Below are 20635 nucleotides of genomic sequence, written 5' to 3'. Positions count from 1 at the left end.
GTGGCTTCGCACTGACGACATGGACTCTAATCTACAGGATCGCCTCGCCAATATTCCTTGTCAAGGCAATGACTTGTTTGATCTAAGAAGTTGTCTGACCATGAGAAGTCATTTGCTTCCATCATTCATCCTAAGCCTAAACCTTCCACCTCTAAGGGCTTCAGGCCTCTGCCATCTTATCAGCGGAGTTTCCCAACAGAGGACAGCTCCTTATACCAGAGCACCTCCTAAGAAACGACCACAGCAACAGAGGTAGCAGAAACCTCAGACTCCTGCTGCTCCTAAGGCCTCTCAGCTTTTTTGACCATCTAATGCAGAACATAACCTCCAACGTTTTGCCTCTGTCTTCTCCCCTTCCCATTGGAGGTCATCTCCATCATTTTTACCAATGCTGGGAGATCATTACATCAGACTTCTGGGTGCTGTCCATCATCAGGGAAGGATATTCTCTTCATTTCATTCAGGTTCCTCCAGATCTGCCTCCAAGAGAGTATCCTTCCACTGCATCCCAGACCGCCCTTCTTCTTCAGGAAGCTCAAGCTCTGCTCCATCTCTATGCCATCGAGGAAGTTCCCCTGGAACAGCAGAGCAGGGGGTTTTACTCACGTTACTTTCTAGTTCTGAAAAAGACAGGCTATCTGTGACTATTTTGGACCTCAGAGCCCTCAACAAATTTCTTGTAAGAGAGAAATTTTGGATGCTGTCTCTGGCATCCCCTTCTAGATCAGAATGATTGGTTATGTTCTCTAGATCTCAAAGAGGCTTACACTCACATTCCCATTTATCCAGCCTCTCGACAGTTCCTCAGATTTCGGGTGGGAAATCTGCATTTTCAGTACAGAGTGCTACCTTTCAGCCTGGCTTCATCTCCAAGAGTATTCACCAAATGCCTCGTGGTAGTAGCAGCAGCTCTGCGGAACCATGGCCTCCAAGTGTTCCCGTACCTGGACGACTGGTTCATCAAGGATTCCACATCTCAAGGGGTTATTGTAGTTACCCAACGGACTATGTGGTTCCTACAAAGTTTGGGGTTCAAAATCAGCTTTCCCAAATCCCAGCTCCAGACCTCTCAGACTTTACAGTTCATTGGATCTGTCCTGGACACTGTCTGACTCTGAGCATTCCTTCCTCAACAATTTCAGGATGCTCTCATTCATCTCTGCCACAAAGTGTCTTCCTTGGCTACAATTTCAGCAAGACATATGATGGTTCTCCTATGTCACATGGCCTCGACAGTTCACGTGATACCTTTTGCCAGACTTCATCTCAGAATTCCTCAGTGGACCCTGGCATCTCAGTGGGCGCAGGCTTGCAACCCACTCTCTCAACATATCACAGTAACTCCTTCATTGAGTCAGTCTCTCCACTGGTGGATGCTCTCTTCAAATCACTCCAGAGGTTTACTGTTTCAAACACCCCCTCATCAGAAGGTCCTCATGATAGATTACTCAATCTACGCTTGGGGGGCTCATCTCAACTGTCTCGGTACTCAAGGCCATTGGTCCAGCTTGGATTGTCAGTGGCACATCAATCTATTGAAATTCAGAGCGATCTTCAATGCTCTCAAAGCTTTTCAACATCTTCTTCACGACCAGGTAGTCCTCATTCGGACAGACAACCAAGTCGCCATTTACTATGTCAACAAGCAGGGAGGAACGGGATCTCTCCCTCTTTGTTAGGAAGCACTGGGCAATCCATCACAACACCTTCCTGAAGGCAGTCTACATTCAAGGAGAGAAAAACTGTCTGACAGACAAATTGAGTTGTCTTCTGCAACCTCACAAATGGACACTCAATTCTTCGCCTCTTCATCACATTTTTTCTCAGTGGGGAACTCCTCAGATAGATCTTTTTGTGTCTTCCCACAACAACAAACTGCCTCAGTTCTGCTCTAGGTTATACTTCCCTCACCGCCTTGAGGCAGATGCTTTCCTTCTGGAATGGACGAATCAGTTTCTCTACACATTTCTCTGATTCTCAGGACTCTTGTCAAACTCAAACAGAAACATGCCACCATGATTCTGATAGCTCCTCGGTGGCCCAGACAACCCTGGTACTCCCTTCTATTTCAACTCAGCAGCAGGGAGCCTCTACTTCTACCAGTATTTCCCTCTCTGCTTACACAGAGTCAGAGGTTTCTACTTCATCCCAACCTGCAGTCTCTACACCTGACAGCTTGGTACCTCTCAAATTAACTGCCATTCTACAGTTTTCTCAATCTGTTAAGGACATTTTAGAGGCTTCCAGAAAGCCTACCACTAGGCAATGCTACAATCAGAAATGGACTAGATTTTCTGCTTGGTGTACCGTTCATCACAAGGAGCTTCAATCTACCTCCTTATCTTCAGTTTTGGATTACCTGTTCCATTTGTCTCAATCAGGCCTCAAATCCACATCCATTCGAGTCCATCTCAGTGCAATTGCTGCTTTTCATCAGCCTATCGTGGGGAAATCCCTTTCTGCTCATCCTGTGGTTTCCAGATTTATGAAAGGACTTTTCAATGTCAAACCACCTCTCAAACCGCCTCCAGTGGTTTGGGATCTCAATGTTGTTCTTGCTCAATTGATGAAGCCTCCTTTTGAACCAATGGATTTGGCTCATCTTAAATATCTCACTTGGAAAGTGTTTTTTCTCATTGCTCTCACGTCTGCTCAATGGGTCAGTGAGCTACAAGCTTTAGTTGCAGACCCACCTTTCACAGTATTTTATCATGACAAGGTGGTCCTCTATACTCATCCTGAATTCTTACCTAAAGTAGTTTCAGAATTTCATCTCAACCAATCAATTGTACTTCCAGTGTTTTTTTTCCAAAGCCTCATTCTTATCCTGGAGAATCGGCTCTTCATACCCTGGACTGTAAGTGTGCTTTGGCTTTCTACTTGCAACGCACTCAACCACATAGATCTGCTCCTCAACTTGATGTCTCCTTCGATCCAAACAAGTTGGGACATCCAATTTCCAAGCGCACCATCTCCAACTGGTTAACGTCCCTTTCTGCTATGCTCAGGCTGGACTGCATCTACCGAGTCGAGTCACAGCCCATGGCGGCATCAGTAGCTTTCCTTAGATATACTCCTATTGAGGAAATCTACAAAGCTGCCACTTGGTCCTCGATTCATACTTTTACCTCTCATTATTGTCTGGATTCTTTTTCCAGACGGGATGGCCATTTTGGCCAGGCAGTATTACAAAATTTATTCTCCTGAATCGCCAACACTCCCACCATCCCATTCTGGTTAGCTTGGAGGTTACCCACATGTTGAGTATAGGCTGCCTACTTGTCCTGGGATATTGCACAGTTACTTGCCATAATAGGTGTTATCCAGGGACAGGAGGCAGCTATTCTCACAACCCACCCACCTCCCCGGGTTGGTGCCTCTGCTAACTAACTGAATTGAGAAATGTGTGTCCTTGCATGGGCGGGAAGGCAGTCGCAATCTTTCTAAGTTCTGCAAGCAAATCGGCTTGTGAAGCTGTCTGCATCGGAGCTCCATGGATGACATCACCCACATGTTAAGAATAGCTGCCTGCTGTCACCTGTACTTTCAGCAGAGAGTAACTGTGCTTTTTTGGACTTCTATATTGACATCCATCTCTGGCATTTAGATATAGAGGGGGGGGGTCAAAGCTGCTTTCGAAGGTTTTGTAGAAAACATTATGTGTATGTATTCTCCTTTTTATTTATTTAAGATAGAGAATGACACGAGAACAAATTTTTCCTCGTCCCCGGCAGAACTCATTTTCCCATCCCGTCACGGTGAGTTCTTTTCCTGTCCCTGCCCCTGCCCCATTCTTGCAACCTCTGTCCTCATCTGCACAAGCCTCAAACACTTTCAAATCATAAGTGTTCGCGACTTGTGCAGTTAAGGCAGAACTTACAGGAATGAGGCGGGGACAGGATGGGGAAATTTGAGTTTCTGCAGGGATGGGGAAAAATTTGTCCCTATGTCATTCTCTAATTTAAGGTGATGGAAATTTGGTACTCTTATTTTAGCATATTAATTAATGTAGAATGGGATTGAAGGAGAATTGTGAAATCCCTCGCTCAGATTATGGGTGAACCATTTTTCCTTCCATGCTGCTTGTATCCCTGTGGGTTGCTGAAGCTTTTTTTAATGGACACAGTCTTAGTGCTGAGTGGAAGAAGCAATTATCTAAATGGGGATGGAGGTCTGTAGGTCCTAGTGAAGGAGGTGGAAGGGTCTGAATCCCTTCTAAGGATGCTTTTATTTCAGAGGTGTAAGAAGAAAATTGGATAGCTTCTTGCAGAAAATTCATATCACACTAGAACTGCTTCTCAAGGAACTCTACACAAAGAAATGATGGGGAAATGTGTAATTGTTTAGCTCTTAAAGTAGTCTGGAATAAGGCGTAGGGTCTTGCAGAAAGCCTAACTTTGTACGTGACTTTATCAACTGATGAAAATGAGTCATCTTAACCTTCCTTTTTTTTCTGAACATATTTTGTCAGTTTGTACACAGCTGGACTTATGCCTAGCTTTGCCCTCTATGCACTAAGATGTTGTTCTTGGCTGCTGGGTAGGTCAGTCTTGTGGAACATGTCTGTCCATAGCATTATCTATAAGCCGCCTCATTCGTTAGTTTTACTGACACAACATGTTGACAGTTGTCTAAAATTGTGTTTTCTTAAAGCAGAATTACCAACTCTATCTGCTTAAGGATCACTAATCTAGCTCTGGATTTATTTTTACCTATGTACATGGATATGTAATACTGCTTGTGTTAAAGGAAAATAAGAAAACTAGACATGCATATAGTGAAGATAGAACTGGCTCAGCCTTTCCCTTTTGACCTAGGATTATTGGTATGTGAGTGTATAAGTTGTTTTTACATAGACCTTTTCAGTCTTTGCCTAGTTACATCTGTCTTGGAGTGCTGCTGCACTCTATTCAATGTCCACCCATCTCCCCTTCTTACCCCTCTTGAAGGGCCTGCACAGCAGTGATGTCCAGTTCAGTCTGGACTGGTCTTAACTAGTGGTGATTAGTGGTAGTATGGCTCCTTCATTCACTGCTACCTCCCCCTCTCCACCTTCTTTTACTGAATGTTTCCTTCATTGGTTGAGGCCCTATAAGCTGGAGCGCCCAATAAATACACAACCTGGCTTTGGCCACTGCGTGTTACTGTTGCACAAAAGCCAATTCATGCCTGGAACTCAAATCCAGATATGCATACCAGTGTGCAGCCACATATTCAGAGGCTAATTTTCCCCACCCTAGGGTTGCCAGGTGTCCAGGAAAATCCATACATGTTCTCTTTTTAGAAGATTGTCTGGGTGCCTGGATGGACTTTCCAAAACCCAGTTGTTTGTCCAAGTTTTGGAAAGCCTTGACCCCCCCTCTCCCCCGACTGCATCTGGAGGGCCTCTGAGCATGTGTGGATGATGTCGCACGCATCCGTGCAAGCTCAGAGACCCTCCAGATGCGGCTCAGAAGTCAGAAAACAAAGAGTAGGCTTTGCCCGGGGGGGGGGGGGGGGGGCGTGGCTAGGGGACCATTTGTATGGGTTTCTTCAGACAAAAATCTGGTGACCCTACCCCACCTCACTATTTTAAAAATTTATTTTCTCAACACTCTAGTGAGGATAAATATATCTTATTTGTTAATTTAAGAAGTAACTTGCAGTTAGGCTACCTCCACCTTGGCCGATTTGCATCGGACCCTTTCTTTTGTATACTGATTTCTAATCAAGAAAATTTAATTTGTTTTGGTGTGGATGGTTTTCTGAGTCATCAGTTTAAAAAAAACATGAAAGCTGCTTTTTTTAAAAATTATTTTTGGAGTTGCACAAATCTGAAACTATTAATCTGATTTAAACTTGCATATAAATTGATTTAAAGCAACAACCTGCTTAAAGTGGCATAGCGAGAGTGCCCAGGTCAGTGGCGCTCCTTCCCCCGTACCTTTTTAGCTCCCCCAGTGTGAATAACATCTCTAACCTGCTGCTCGCTCCGGCCTCGGCTTTCCCTCTGATGTCATTTCCTGGTTGTGGGACCAGGAAGTGACATCAGAGGGAGAGCTGAGGCCGGCACAAGCAGCAGGTTGGGACTGCTGCTTGTGCCAGGGAAGAGATAGAGGTATGGTGGGAGGCAGTGAAGGCATACACGCAGCAGGGGAGGAGTAGGCTTCTTCAAGACGGTGCCCGGGGCAGTTCGCTCCCCACCCCTTTACTATGCCACTGCCTGCTCCTGTTATTTAGTATATTCTGAACTGCTGGCCCTGGTCCTGTACAGCTGAGCCAGTAGAGCCCTGAAAGAGCTGTGGGAGCTACTGTAAGTCCGGCTAGCCTACAAATAGAAAGCTGAAAAATCCTGTATTCTTATTACCAGGGCCAGTCCTGCTCCTTTGAGACACTGACAGGCTTTTCTGAAGCATTGTGTGTAACTTGTAGTTAGGTTTGTGGTGTGTCCCTGGTGTGGACTGAATTTTCAGCCTACTTATACAAGGAAAGCCTCTTGGCTTGTTTCTGGTTTGTGGTAAATGCTTCCTGTCAGTGGACTTGAAGCAGTGGCTCCATGAATCTGTGCTTATCACAAAGTGGCTCTGCCATTTTTATGTGATTGTGAACTTGGCCATGCTCCCTGTTGTACCTTCTTTCTGTCCCTCCCTCCATTCCTTCCTCTAACCTCAAAATACACTTATTGCCAGCAGTGACTCCTCTCTTGCCCATGGAGTCTGAGTGCTGGAAACAAAATGACAAATGACGATAAGCTAGGGTTGACAGCTGGACCATATTTTCTTTTATGGATGAGCTGACCTGGTCCAGATTTGACCCTACTGTGTGTTGTAAACCGCCTGGAACTGAAAGGTATTGGCAGGATAGAAGACATCAATGTAATGTAATGTAAGAAAACAACAAAAGTTTATATGCAGGGACTTGCAGTTCCTGGTTTTCAAAGGGAAACCTATACTAATTGTTCAGGTTTCCCTTTGAAAAACAGGAACTGCAAGTCCCTGCATATAAACTTTTATTGTTTTCTTACATTACATTACATTGATGTCTTCTATCCTGCCAATACCTTTCAGTTCCAGGCGGTTTACAACAAGAAATTAGCCTGGGCATGCCCAGGGAGATTACATGGTTGACGCTATAGTATGCATCGGGATCTGGGAAGGGTTGATATGGTTTGGTTAGATCATTTGACAAATTTCTTGAATAGTATGGTTTTCAGTTCTTTCCTGAATGTTTTGTAGGTGGGTGTCGTGGTCAGATTTGAGAGGTTTTTTTTTTTCTGGCTCTTGATATTGTAACCTACTTTGAACTCCAAGGTATTAGTGGACTATAAGATCAGATGTTATGATACAGATTCAGGAAATCCTGGCTGATGTTTGGCCACCAATCGGTTGACCTTACAACTGCTGGCCCTTGTAGTGCTTCCAGGTTTCTTAAATAAGTGCCATTACTCATTCCCTGCACTGGGGAAGTGGATCAGAAACAAAAGGGTATTTTCCTGTGGGAAGTCAACCCTGAATTTTTATGTCATGGGAAGGCAGAGGATGTGGGCATGCAACAGGAACAGAGCTAGAGGGTTAACCAAAGACAACATTGTAAAAGCTATCTTCATCTATCATTAGGCATTACAGATTGCTGCTGATGTGGTAGTGCTTGAAAAGAAGCCTTAAGATGGCTGTTGTTATCCCACAGTGTTGGAGCCAGACTGATGGTTGGTTTTGTTGCGGCCCAAAGGTTAACATGGGTGGGCACTAGGCGGTGCCTCTTATTCTCTTTTCTTTAGCCCTTGCCACTGTTTCTGACCAGAGAGGGTCTGACTCCAGAGTGGAAAGGATGTGGCCCACCCTCGGCTATGGCCCTACTGTCCCAACTCTCTGATCTTTTTGAAGAGTCACCGAGGGAGCGTGAAACAAGAAAGTAAATGCACTAACATAAGGCAGATCAAAGTGCTAATAGTGGGCCTGAGAGGAAGGTGCATAAAAAGAGTACTTTTAAAATTGGAGCGTCCCTAAAACAATAAGGTTATCTTTAGGAAAAATAAGATACAAGGATGGAATATCAAGGGCTAAGTGTTATGTTTTTACCTGAGTATATCCAGAACTTGATTTCAAAATATGATTTTCAGGTTTAACCCTTTATTTGGCATTGTTGCACAGAAGCAACCTGTGTTTTCTATGTCTCTTTTGGGAGATCTGCATCTCCTAATATCTGTTACTTGACACTGTTGCTCTTGTTAAACATCAAGTTACATAAAGCAGTTGTTTCACCATCTGCCAATTAAAGGGATAAATGCAGAGCTTGTAAATATAAAACAGTTACTAAGAGGACATGGCTATTGCAAATAGTTAAAGCTCTATTCCTGGGTGCTTTAAAATGATAAAAATTTAGGTGTTTAGATAGTGAAGGCTGTTTTTTTAGGATACAAAAAGTTGGTGCATTTGTGCCATATAGACTACGGCTGGGTCCTTTTTCTGATGAAATGTGTTATTTAGGAGGAATTGGTTCCAAAAGAGCACACAGACACTGGAGAATATGAGATAAGCCAGGAGAGGGGAAAGTGGTGGTTTTTCTGCTGTTTATCCAATAGCCACCTATTTTAATTGTTAGGGTGGGGGGGGGGTTATTGGAATTTGTTTTAAAATCTTAAAAACAGGAACCCTATAAATTAATAGACTTTAGCATGGAGGCTGGAAAAATAAAGTATTGATAGGATTTGGCTGGAAGTTTTTCAAAGATGGAAGAGGGCCCAGCAGCAGCTGGATTTGTCAAGGTCTGCAAAGATAGTTTCACTGGCATTGTGCTGTATTCTTTGGCCTCCTCTGGACTGTTTGAGGGATGGGAACCAGGCGCTCTGGACCTCTCTACCTTCTAAAGCTCTTAAGTGAAATTTAGACTCAACGCTAAAGTAACCATGGTTCGCTGTGGGTAAGAAAAAAGATGGAATGTGAGGAGTCCTCTGGGATTTCGCTGGCTAAAATGTTTTAGTGTAATTTGGCTGTGTTTAGCCTGCTGGGTTTTGCAGAAGTAAAGGTCAATAAAGATGCTGTAGTTGAGAGCTTATGCCTTGGCAGAGTAGCTTAATACATTGACTAGTCTTTGAGAACCTGTGCTCTTGGCTAAGCTTTCTGCTCCATGTCTGCAAAAGGACCTGCACAAACTGATCTATTGTACTAAAGAGCTGTACCAAGGATTTGTTTCCAAAACTTTTTTGTGCACATACAGCCCACTCACGCTTTATAGCTACTTCATTGCTGTCTCTTTGCAGTTCAGTGTTAGAATTTCCCAAAAGGTCCAGAAAGGTGGGGTGGAGCTAGGTGTCTGCTTGAAAGATGTAAATCGGGTTTATGGTATGTGCAGTGCATTAGCACAGGAATCTCATTTCCCCTAGTGGTGGTAGATTCCCACATTTTGGGAGTCTCATTTTGGAAAATGTCAGAGGGGTCAGTGTGTTAAGGCTTAAGAACATAAGAATTGCCATACTGGAACAGACTAAAGGTCCATGAAGCCCAGTATCCTGTTTCCAACAGTGGCCAACCCAGGTCCCTAGTAACGTAATAAAGGACAACAGATAAAGAGACCTGAATGTCCATCCAGTCTACCCAATAGGTACATACATTACAGATCATTCAATTATCTTTCTTCACTGATATTTCTGGGTCATAGAGTGTAGAAGTCTGCCCAGTAATGTGTTTAGGTTCTAGCTAGTACTATTTAAATCCCAAGTAGTAAAACAGATTTTATGCTGCTTATCCTAAGAATAATAATGGCCTATGGACTTCTCTTCTAGAAAATTATTCAGATGTTTTTGTAGATCCTGCTAAGTTGATTTCACCACATTCTCCAGCAACAAAGTCCAGAGTTTATTACATGTTGTGTGAAGAAATATTTTCTCTGATTTGTTTTAAATCTACTACTTAGTAGCTTCATCACATGCCCCCTAGTCCTAGTATTTTTGGAAAGAGTAAACAAGCAATTCACATCTACCCTTTCCACACCACTCAGTATTTTATAGACCTCTATCATATCACCCCTGAGCCATTTCTTCTCCAAGCTGAAGAGCCCTAGCTACTTTAGCCTTTCCTCAAAGGGAAATTGTCCTATCCCTTTTATGTGCACCACTTAGATTTAAGCGGTTTATATATTTTTAAAAATACATGTCTATGTTTTAGGAACATCCAACATACGTCAAGCTTGTACTTACAAATGGGGTTCCTGCTCTACCTTCGGTATCCCAACGTGCCCCTCCTCCCTCCCTCTTGAGTTCCAACACACCCCTTTCTCTCCCTCCCTCCATTCTGTGCCCCAAGTACGTCTCCCTCTGGCAGATGTTTACCATCTGGCTGGCTCCCTCCTCCCAGCCACAGTCGTTTCTCTGCACAAAGCCGCAGGCAGCGACTCCTATGCATGTCCTGCGACAGAGCCAGAAGCCTTCCCTCTATGTTACTATGTAATAGGGAAGAGAGAGATGAGAGGGAGTAATGTTGGATGTGGTGGAGAGGGAAAAGTGGGATGGATGGAAAGGGATGCAAGAGGGGCCTCAAGGAGGTGGAGAAGGTGGGAAGAATACTAGGATCCAAGTTACATACAAATTCAACTTATGAATGGTTTAAAAAACTGAATCATAATATTTTCATCTTTTGTTTTATATTCTTTGCCTGATAATCCCTAACATTCTATTTGCTTTCTTAGCCACCACTACACATTGAGTTGAAGGTTTCAACACATCCTCAATGATGACACCTAGATCCTTTTCTTGGGCAGTAACTCCTAATGTAGAATCCATCATCACATAACTATAATTTGGGTTCCTCTTTCCCACATGCATTATTTTGCACTTGCTCACATTAAATGTCATCTGCCATTTTGATGCCCAGTCTTACAAAGTCCTCTTGCAATTTTCACAATCCTCTTATGATGTAACAACTTTGTGTCCTCAGCAATTTAATTATTTCACTAGTTATTCTCATCTACTAGTTATTCACTAGTTATTCTACAGTGCGCTTTTATTAAACATAACACTCTTCCATCTTGGTCTACTGATCCCTACTATTTCCCTAACTCATCTATCCAATTTCCTATTTTAAATTCTAATCTTACCTTTGTTGTAAATCAACTAGCTCCTGACTTACTTCTTACAAAAATGGACAAACTTAACTCTCCAATATCTGCTCTTTGGGGTCACAGACCCCCCAACACAACCAAACTTTCTACTCACCCCTCCTATTCAGAATTAATCTCAATTCCCTTAACTCCATCCAATAACATCGTCAATGATCACATCACTCCTCCAACAGCCTCTAATAGTTTGATTTCAGTCTCCAATAGTCTTTCACTCAGTATAGGATTAATTAACATCCGATCAATTAAAACCAAACATCACTTAATCAAAGATATAATCTCTCAAGAATCATTTGACGTATTATGCTTAACAGAAACCTGGTTAAAAGACGGTGAAGAAGCTTATCTTTCTTACTGCTGCCCCTCCGGATTCTCTTATTTATTCAACCATCGTTATTTCAAACGCGGTGGAGGATTAGCTATTATTTTTCGCTCATCTTTACCAATAGGTATCGATTATTCCTCTTCCAGCTCTCCCATTGAGTTCCTGCAATTTTCTTTTCACACTAAACCTAAGCTTGATGCTTTACTACTGTATCTGCCTCCCCCAATCACCAGTGAAAATTTAATTCAATTACAATCCCTTTTATTTGATTTCTGTTCTTCCACTCTGAACCCTTTAATTTTAGGGGACTTTAATATTCACTTCGACGATGCCTATAATACTCAAACTAAAAATATCCTTTCACACATTGATCTCTTAGAAATGTTCCCTTTAATATCAGACCCAACTCATTACTTAGGACATACCATTGACATGGTACTCATTCCAAATTCCCAAACAAACAACTACTATTTTAATTTCAGTAAACCAGTTCCTTGGTCGGATCATCATTTAATATCAATATCTTACTTTCTTACATCTATAAAATCTCAAACTTCTAAGAAAATAGTTAAATTCAGAGACTTTAATAACCTCTCGTCTGAGACTATTTCCACTACATATTCTCCACATTTGTTTGACTTTACCTCTATTTCACTAGATGACTCTCTCCACCTTTGGACTACAAATATCTGTCGCTTATTAGATATAGTCGCTCCTCTTCAATTTAAAACTATTCCTGAAAGGAAATCTACCAATCCTTGGTACACAGCAGAGCTTAAACTTATAAAACAACAATTAAGATCACTAGAACGAAAATGGAGAAAAGATAAATCATTAACTAACTTGGAATTATTCAAAGAACACTCAAAATTTTACAAAACTAAAATAAATCATGCAAAAACAAAATATTATTCAGGTATGATTCAAAAAGCTTCAAATTCCTCTACTCTCTATCGCATATTAAATTCTATTACATACTCAAATAAACGGAAAAGCCAAGAAAACGAACTTAACCTCTCTGCCCAGGATCTAGCTAATTACTTTACCGAGAAAATTGATAAGATCAGGTCTACTTTTATCTCAAATTCTTCCGGTCAAGAGCCAATCGAGTCTAGCATATTATCTTCAAAATGTTCCAACTTTAAAATTCCTAATTTGACAGAGATAGAATCCACTCTTAAATCCATCAATTCAAAAGGTTCTCCAATCGACCCAATTCCCCCATTTTTTCTAAAGCGCTTTATTAGGATCTTTGGCTCTGCAATTCTTACTCTAGTAAGTGAAAGTTTAAAACAAGGCATTGTCCCCAAAGCTTGGAAAAGTTCTATCATTCATCCTATAATCAAAAATCATAAAACTAGCGCCGAAGACAAGTCAAACTACAGACCTATTGCCAACTTACCATTTCTGTCAAAACTAACAGAGAAAATAGTTTTCAATCAGATCTCAGAATTCATTGAAAAAACAAATATTCTTCACCCCAATCAAACCGGCTTCCGACAACATCATTCCACCGAACACTCACTAATAGGCATGTCCACTATAATTCATTACTTCTTAGACCATCATCAATCCGTTCTATTAATCTCCTTAGATCTTTCATCCGCCTTCGACACAATTGATCACGAACTTCTACTTCACAGACTTCATTCAATAGGAATTACAGATCAAGTTTTCTCCTGGTTTCAATCATATTTTTCTGATCGCTCCTCTTCAGTTTCTTTTAACAACTCTACTTCTAATACTTTTACTACAACTAATGGCGTCCCCCAAGGCTCCATACTGTCTCCACTATTATTTAATATATTTCTTGCCCCCCTTCTAACCTTATGCCAATCAATAGGCTTTAATGTCTTCGCTTACGCTGACGACATACAACTTTTACACCCTATTGATATTGATAATCCTTCAGATACTTCTGAGATCAATGCAAAATTAGAAAAAATACATCTTTGGCTAAACAACAATAGACTCGCACTAAACATCAATAAGACTAATATATTACTCTTTCCTTGGAAAGATAACCCAAAGCTCAAATTTCCTATTACCATCAAGGATCATCCTATACAAGAGGTAGATAATATTAAAATATTAGGCGTCATTTTTGACCGTAAACTTTCCTTTCATAACCACATCAGCAATATCATTAAGTCATCATTCTTTAGACTTCGTCAAATTCGTTCTGTTTCACAATTCCTTAACAATAATTCACTTAATATTCTCATCCACTCTCTCATTATATCCAGGATAGATTACTGTAACGCACTCTTCAAAGGCATAGCTCAAAAAGAAATCAAACGTTTACAGATTATACAGAATACTTCGGTCAAGCTTATCTTTAAAGCCAAAAAATTCGACCATGTCACTCCACTTCTTAAGGAAGCCCACTGGCTTCCTGTTACTCACAGAATCATTTACAAACTCAGCTTGCTTACTTTCAAATCTCTTTCTCTCAAAACTCCGGCTTTTATATATAAATCATTAATTCCTTACACTGCGAATAGAACATTAAGATCTACTGATCAACATCTACTGTCAATTCCATCTCTTAAAATCATAAATACAAGACGCCAATATATCTTTTCCGTCACTGCTCCCCAAACCTGGAATTCTTTACCTTACCACTTGAGACAAGAAGTCAATCTAGAGAAATTCAAAAGTAACCTGAAAACCTTTCTATTCAATGATGCCTTCTTAAATTAATTATTAATTTCATCATAAATCAATTTCAGGACCAAGCTTCACCCCTTCCTCATGTTCCTTCCCTAAATGTGATTCCCATCTTTATTTTATATTGTAACTTCTTGCCTTCTCTTTCCCTTATGTTTCTAGTATTGTCATTTTTTGTCTTAAGTTTAGTCAACTTTTCTCAATGTAATACTATGTTTTAATGTAATTTTTAATGTACATCGCTTTGAATTAAGAAAAAGCGATTAATCAAAATCGAATTAAACTTGGAAACTTGGAAACTTGGATCTCTAGATCATTGATAAATATGTTAAAAGCAGTGGTCCCAACACAGACCCTGTGGAACCCCATTATTTAAACTTCTCCATTGAGAATATTGACCATTTAAACATACTCTCTGTTTTGTCTTTCAATCAGTTATTACGGTAATCCATAACAAGACATTACATCCTATCCCATGACTTTCTAATTTCCTCAGAAGTCTTTCATGAGGTACTTTGTCAAATGCCTTTTGAAAATCCAAATACACAATATCGACTGGCTCTCTTTTATTCTCATATTCATTCACCCCTTTAAAGAAATGCGGTAGTTTGGTGAGGCAAGATTTCCCTTGACTAAATCCATGTTGGCTTTCTCTCATGAATCCATACTTTATGTTCTGTCATTTTGTTCTTTATATAATAGTCTCTACCATTTTGGCCGGCACAGATGTCACTCGCTGGTCTATAATTTCACGGATCACCTCTGGAACCCTTTTTAAAACTCGGTGTCACGTTGGCCACCCTCCAGTACTATGCTGGATTTTAAAGAAAAATTACAATTTACAATAGCTCTGCAAGTTAATTTTTCAATTCTGTCAGTTCTCTGGGAAGCCTGAGCTTACCTTAAACTCTATTGAAGAGAAATTAATTGCTGTGTTATTGGCTGAAAATTAGCTATTATAAAGTTCTTGTAATTAAAAAAAATAAAACACACACTCTTGTACTTTGTTCTCCCTGTAAGCAGCTCTGGGAAGGAGGAGAGTAACAGAGCCCATCAACTTCTGGAAATGCTATATATTGTATACTTCTCTTCCTTCCATTGACTGCCCCTCGAGTTCTTCTCTGCAAACCAGTTGAAAGTAGGGGCCCTGTAAAAGCCCAGCCAGGCTCAGGAGAAAGTTGGTTATTAAAATGGTCTAAATTCTTTTGTGTAATTCTGAAAATGTCTTATGTTATACATAATAAATGTATATAGCCGGAACAGGCTGGCAGTCCCATTGCAGAGAGGCGTACGAGTGTGATCTAAAGGTGACTGCTTTTCAGAGTGAGTTCATGCGCCCCTTTAAATGCTGCTAAGGGTGGGGATGTTGTGCCCATTTTGTTTTGGAGCATTAGGCATCATTGTTTCTGATTTTTTTTGTAACAAGGTCTAGTGCCACCTCAGGTGCCCTGTAAAGTGCCAATAATGCCTGGTGTCCTTTCTATTCCACCAGTGGCATTATCCTCACTCATTCTCTTCAGGTAAAAGGTTCTAGTGTTAAGTATTTTTTTTAACTACAAATTAAAGCTCTGTATAAATTGCTCATTGTGTCAGCTTCTTTCATTTTGGTATGTGGGGGAGGGGTTGTGATGGTTTGGGGGAAGCACTGTACAATGATATGAAAAACATTTTATCCCCCTCCCTGTTTTCCCCTTTTTGCATAGGTATGTCACTGAATTGTTTTCTAATATTTAAACAAATTTACCGTACATCATTTATATAAGGAACAAAATTATCCAACACTCAAATTACCCATATACGAAAGCAATTGCCCTCTAAATTTAGTAACTAATTGCAACACCTTTAATAGCAATTGCAGCCAAATGCTTCCTATAATTTGTTGTCAGTCTTTCACATCGCTGTTAAGCAAATGCAGTCCATTCTTTGGAACAAGACACAGGTATAGATTTTTGTGCATGAACCCTGATGGGAGAAAGAAGATGGATGATGGTGAAAAGGACTTGTCACGGTGCTGGAGAAGAAGGAAGTTAGACAACATTTCTAAAATGCCACTTGAGTCAGTACATCACAAATGGACATTCATCCTGCATGAATCCTGTTCTAAAATTATGTGATGGGCATCCATGTGCTAGAAATGTCCATCTTGAACATTTCCCAAACTGAAATGTCCAAATTACAAAGGGAGGAAGGAGGGGAACAAGGGACATAGAGATGTCTGAGACAGCATAGGCTACCTCTCTGTGCTGGATATATGTTTCCAAGAGAGCAGTGAGCTGGGCTCCAGGTTTAAATTCCACTTCAGTTTTGTTTTGTTTTTTTTAAATTTATTTATATTATGAGCCTTCCAGCAACATAAAACATACATACTATATACTCTGAACGGGTTACAGGTTAACATACATAATATGCAGTTAACAGGTTGCCATAGTTACAGTACATATTTTTTCCATTACAAGTTTTTATCCTAATTCTATATCAAAATCTACACTGCTTCAATAGCCTTTCATGATTTAAAAAAAATTATAGATATAAACTGCGATGTTCTGTAAAGGATGCGGTGGATTAAAACAAACAAATTTAAAGACAGTCTGCCAATTTATTTTTCATCTATACAGGGAATCAAATTTTAAAGTTAAGCTGATTTGTTTAAACCAGGCTGCTTTTTTTACTGGAATTCTTTTTCACTAGTGTTTAAGCCCGTTACATTAACGGGTGCTAGAATAGATGTGTAGACTTTTAGCACAATGGGTCGCTGAGGCGTTTCTTTCTTTCTTACTTTATATTTTTTATCTCTCTCCCTGCCCCCCTTTCTTTCTGTCTCTGTCCCCCTGTGTGTCTCTGTCTCTCTCCCTGGCTTTCTGTCAGTCTCTCTTTGATTCTGTATCTTCTCCCTTCGCGAGTGTGGGGCAGTTGTAGGCGCGCATGCGCACTCCTTCCGGCCACATACGGAACACGCAGGTAGGAGTGTGCATGCGCCACTTAGGGTTTTATTATCTAGTCATTAAGCCCGTTACATTAACGGGTGCTAGAATATATGTCTGTCTGTCTCCCTCCCACTGACTCTCTCTCTCTCCCTGGCCCCCTTTCTCTGTCTGTCTTTCTGTCCCTCTCCCTGCCCCTGTGTCTTTCTGTCTCCCTCCCTCCCTCCCGCTGTCTGTCATTTTTCCCCATTTCCCTGTGCAGAAGCATTTCTATCCCACTTCCCTATGCAACAGCATTTCCCTCCTATCCCCCCCTTTCCTGTGCAGAAGCAGCAGCGGTATTTCCCTTCCCCTCCAAGTCCCTGTGTAGCAGTAGCAGCATTTTACCCCACCCCCCTTTCCCTTCTCTTCCCTTACCCTTCCCTGCTCCATTCGGCCCCTCCCCCTTCTTTTACTGCCATTATTCTGCTCGATCAGGCCTGCTCCTGACCCTCCCACCACCAACAAACCTCCGGGCTCCAGCCGCATAGGCAGCACTTTAAACACGCTGCTTCGCGGCCTTCTACTGCCGATTTCCTCTCCCGCGTCTGTCTCCAATGATGTCATCAGAGACACAGCAGAGGAAATCGGCAGTAGAAGGGCGCGAAGCAGCGTGTTTATAGTGCTGCCTACACCGCTGGAGCTGGGAGGTTTGTAGAGGGTCAACGGACGGAGCGGGGCTGCTCTCCACCACTCAGTTGCTGCCGCTGGAATGCAAACAGGGCCACGAGTGTGGGGCAGTTGTAGTCGCGCATACGCACTTCTTCAGGCCACGGACATACAAAACACGCAAGTAGAAGTGCGCATGCGCGGCTTAGGGTTTTATTATAGAGATTAGTGATCAGAAACTTGGTATAAAGTATAATCTTTAAGAGAAAATTAAAAACTTACTTATTTTAAGATAGTATCAGAATATAAGTGTTTTTATTATGTGGTATTGTAAATCAGGAGCCTTTTAAGGGGAAGGCAGATAAGACGGCCAATTATCTCTGCCAACTACTAAGCAGCTTGTGGCTATAAAATTGGTTAGTGGCCTTTGTCATAAATCATAAAAGGACAGACTTAGAGAACTTAGGGCTCCTTTTACAAAGGCACGCTAGCGGTTTAACACACATAATAGCGCGCGCTAAACCGCCGGACGCGCTAGCTGCTACCGCCTCCTCTTGAACAGGCGGTAGTTATTGGCCAGCGTGGGGCTTAGCGTGTGATGAAAAGTCACGCACGTTAACCCCGCTAGCTTTGTAAAAGGAGCCCTTAATATGTAAGGAGAGGGCATAGGATGAAGTTAAGAGGTGATAGCTCAGGACTAAAGTAAGAAAATACTTCTTTACAAAAAGGGTGGTATATGCGTGGAATTGTCTCCCAGTGGAGATGAAGACTATCTGAATTCAGGATAGTGTGGGACAAACATGTGAGATCGCTTAGGGAGAAGAAGAAATAGTAGATAGTGTAGAAGGGCAGCCTAGATAGCCCATTTGGCATTTTATATCTGCCATCATGTTTAGTAAAACCAGCAACATTGTAACAATAGGTGATTTCAATTATCTCTTCAGATAACAAATCACCATGAATATAAACTGCATAAAACCAGGACTAACAAAAAAAAGAATACAGCTTAAAAGATTAAATTGTGACTTTTCTGCTCAAATATTCAAAACTTAAAAAGAAATATAGCATGGGGGGGGGGGGGGAAGACCTCAGAACTACAGCTCCTCAAAGTTAATTCTGAGAAGATGTTATCTTCATAAACACATCCAAAACACTGAGTCAATGTTTTGGATGTGTTTATGAAGATAACATGTTAATGCCAAAAAAGCAAACAGGATGCTAGGAATTATTTTAAAAGGGATGGTTAACAAGACTAAGAATGTTATAATGCACATGTATCGCTCCATGGTGCGACCTCATCTGGAGTATTGCGTTCAGTTCTTGTTTCCTTAACTCAAGAAAGATATAGCGGCACTAGAAAAGGTTCAAAGAAGAGCGACCAAGATGATAAATGGGATGGAACTCCTCCCATATAAGGAAAGACTAAAAAGGTTCTGCTCTTCAGCTTGGAAAAAAGATGGCTGGTTTTAAGAAAGGTTTGGACAATTTCTTGGAGGAAAAGTCCATAGTCTTTTATTGAGAAAGACATGGGGAAGCCACTGCTTGCCCTGGATTGGTAGCATGGAATGTTGCTACTCCTTGGGTTTTGGTCAAGTACTAAGGACCTGGATTGGCCACCGTGAGAACGGGCTACTGGACTTGATGGACCCAGTAAGGCTTATTCTTATGTTCTTATGCTTTTTCCTCAGGGCTGGATTCCTGATCCTGCTCTATTCAGATTGAATTCTTCTTCCTGATGAAGCAAATTGTGAAACACAAACTCATGTTGAGGAAGAGGAAATTATGACTACTGCATAGTTGTCTAATTGGTGGACAGAAGAATTGATTATATTTATTGGATTTTTGGACTCTTGAATGTTTTTCACTTTTTCACATATTTGGGATTTGGCACTGAGGAATTATAGACACTGGCAGAATCTTCTGATGAGGGATCTTGTGAGAACACTCTCCATCCTGTCACTTGTTAAAAAATTTCGGCAAGATGTGATATTTTATATTACTTTACTAGCTTTGTGTGGTGGTAGGCAGATGGGGCTATGATGTTCCTAATTACACTACTACTAGAGGGGATGCTGTTAATTTGACTGAGCACTCTTTATCACATGTTTTGTCTTTAAATGTTGCTTTGCTTATTTGATTTTTGTTTGTTTGCATATGTCAACCTGACCAAGACCTATTTAAGCATAAGTCATAGTTAGCCCAGGACAAGCAGGCAAGACAAACAGGCATATTCTCACCGACGGAGCCCCTGTATGGACCACTTTAAAAGTGCATTGCCACTTTAAGACTCTAGAAAGTTTGCGATAGCCTGAACCGTGCACCCATAGCGTTTGTTTTTCCTATGGCTGTCTTACCATTATTGTCCCTCCCGCCAATAGTTCTCAACACGGGCAGTTGCTATGTTCGGGCACTTGTGGTCACCGCCATCCAACACTTCTTCTTGCAGTGTCTAGCCTTTGAAGTTGCCGATTTTTGCTTCCTCTGCTTTTTTCTTCAGCAGCGCATTTCCACTCCACTTCAGTAGCTGCTCCTGTTCTGCGCTGTCGGAAATCCGGTGCCCACCGCATTTCCAACACCAGCCGTACTACTCAAGCCTGCACCAACCGGATCTTCCCATGCTGTCTGCGGTGTTGCACCTCCCAGTGGGTAAGCCGGCTGCCAAGCTTTTCCCTGTTCCCTCTGGGCTTCTGGTCATAGTAGCAGTGAGTCAAGTCCTGTCAACCTCTAGCAGCCCCAACTATAGCTCCGCTTCGGTATCGATGAGTGCCTCGATACCAGCATTCTCATCTCTAGAGCATTTGAGTGGCGCTGAAGGCTTGTAGGCCAATGGTACCGGTGCTTTCCTTTAATGCAGTGAATTACAGAATTACAGTTGCAAGAGGACTTATGGGAGGAATTTTGGCTACTTGTCGACTCCCATGTCAACATAGATTCTCTCGGTGCCAGTTCAGACTGAGCCTTCAACTCCGGTTGTACCTAC

The sequence above is a fragment of the Geotrypetes seraphini genome, chromosome 6, assembly GCF_902459505.1.
Source record: "Geotrypetes seraphini chromosome 6, aGeoSer1.1, whole genome shotgun sequence".
Taxonomy (NCBI): Eukaryota; Metazoa; Chordata; class Amphibia; order Gymnophiona; family Dermophiidae; genus Geotrypetes; species Geotrypetes seraphini.
This window is presented reverse-complemented; position numbering follows the sequence as displayed.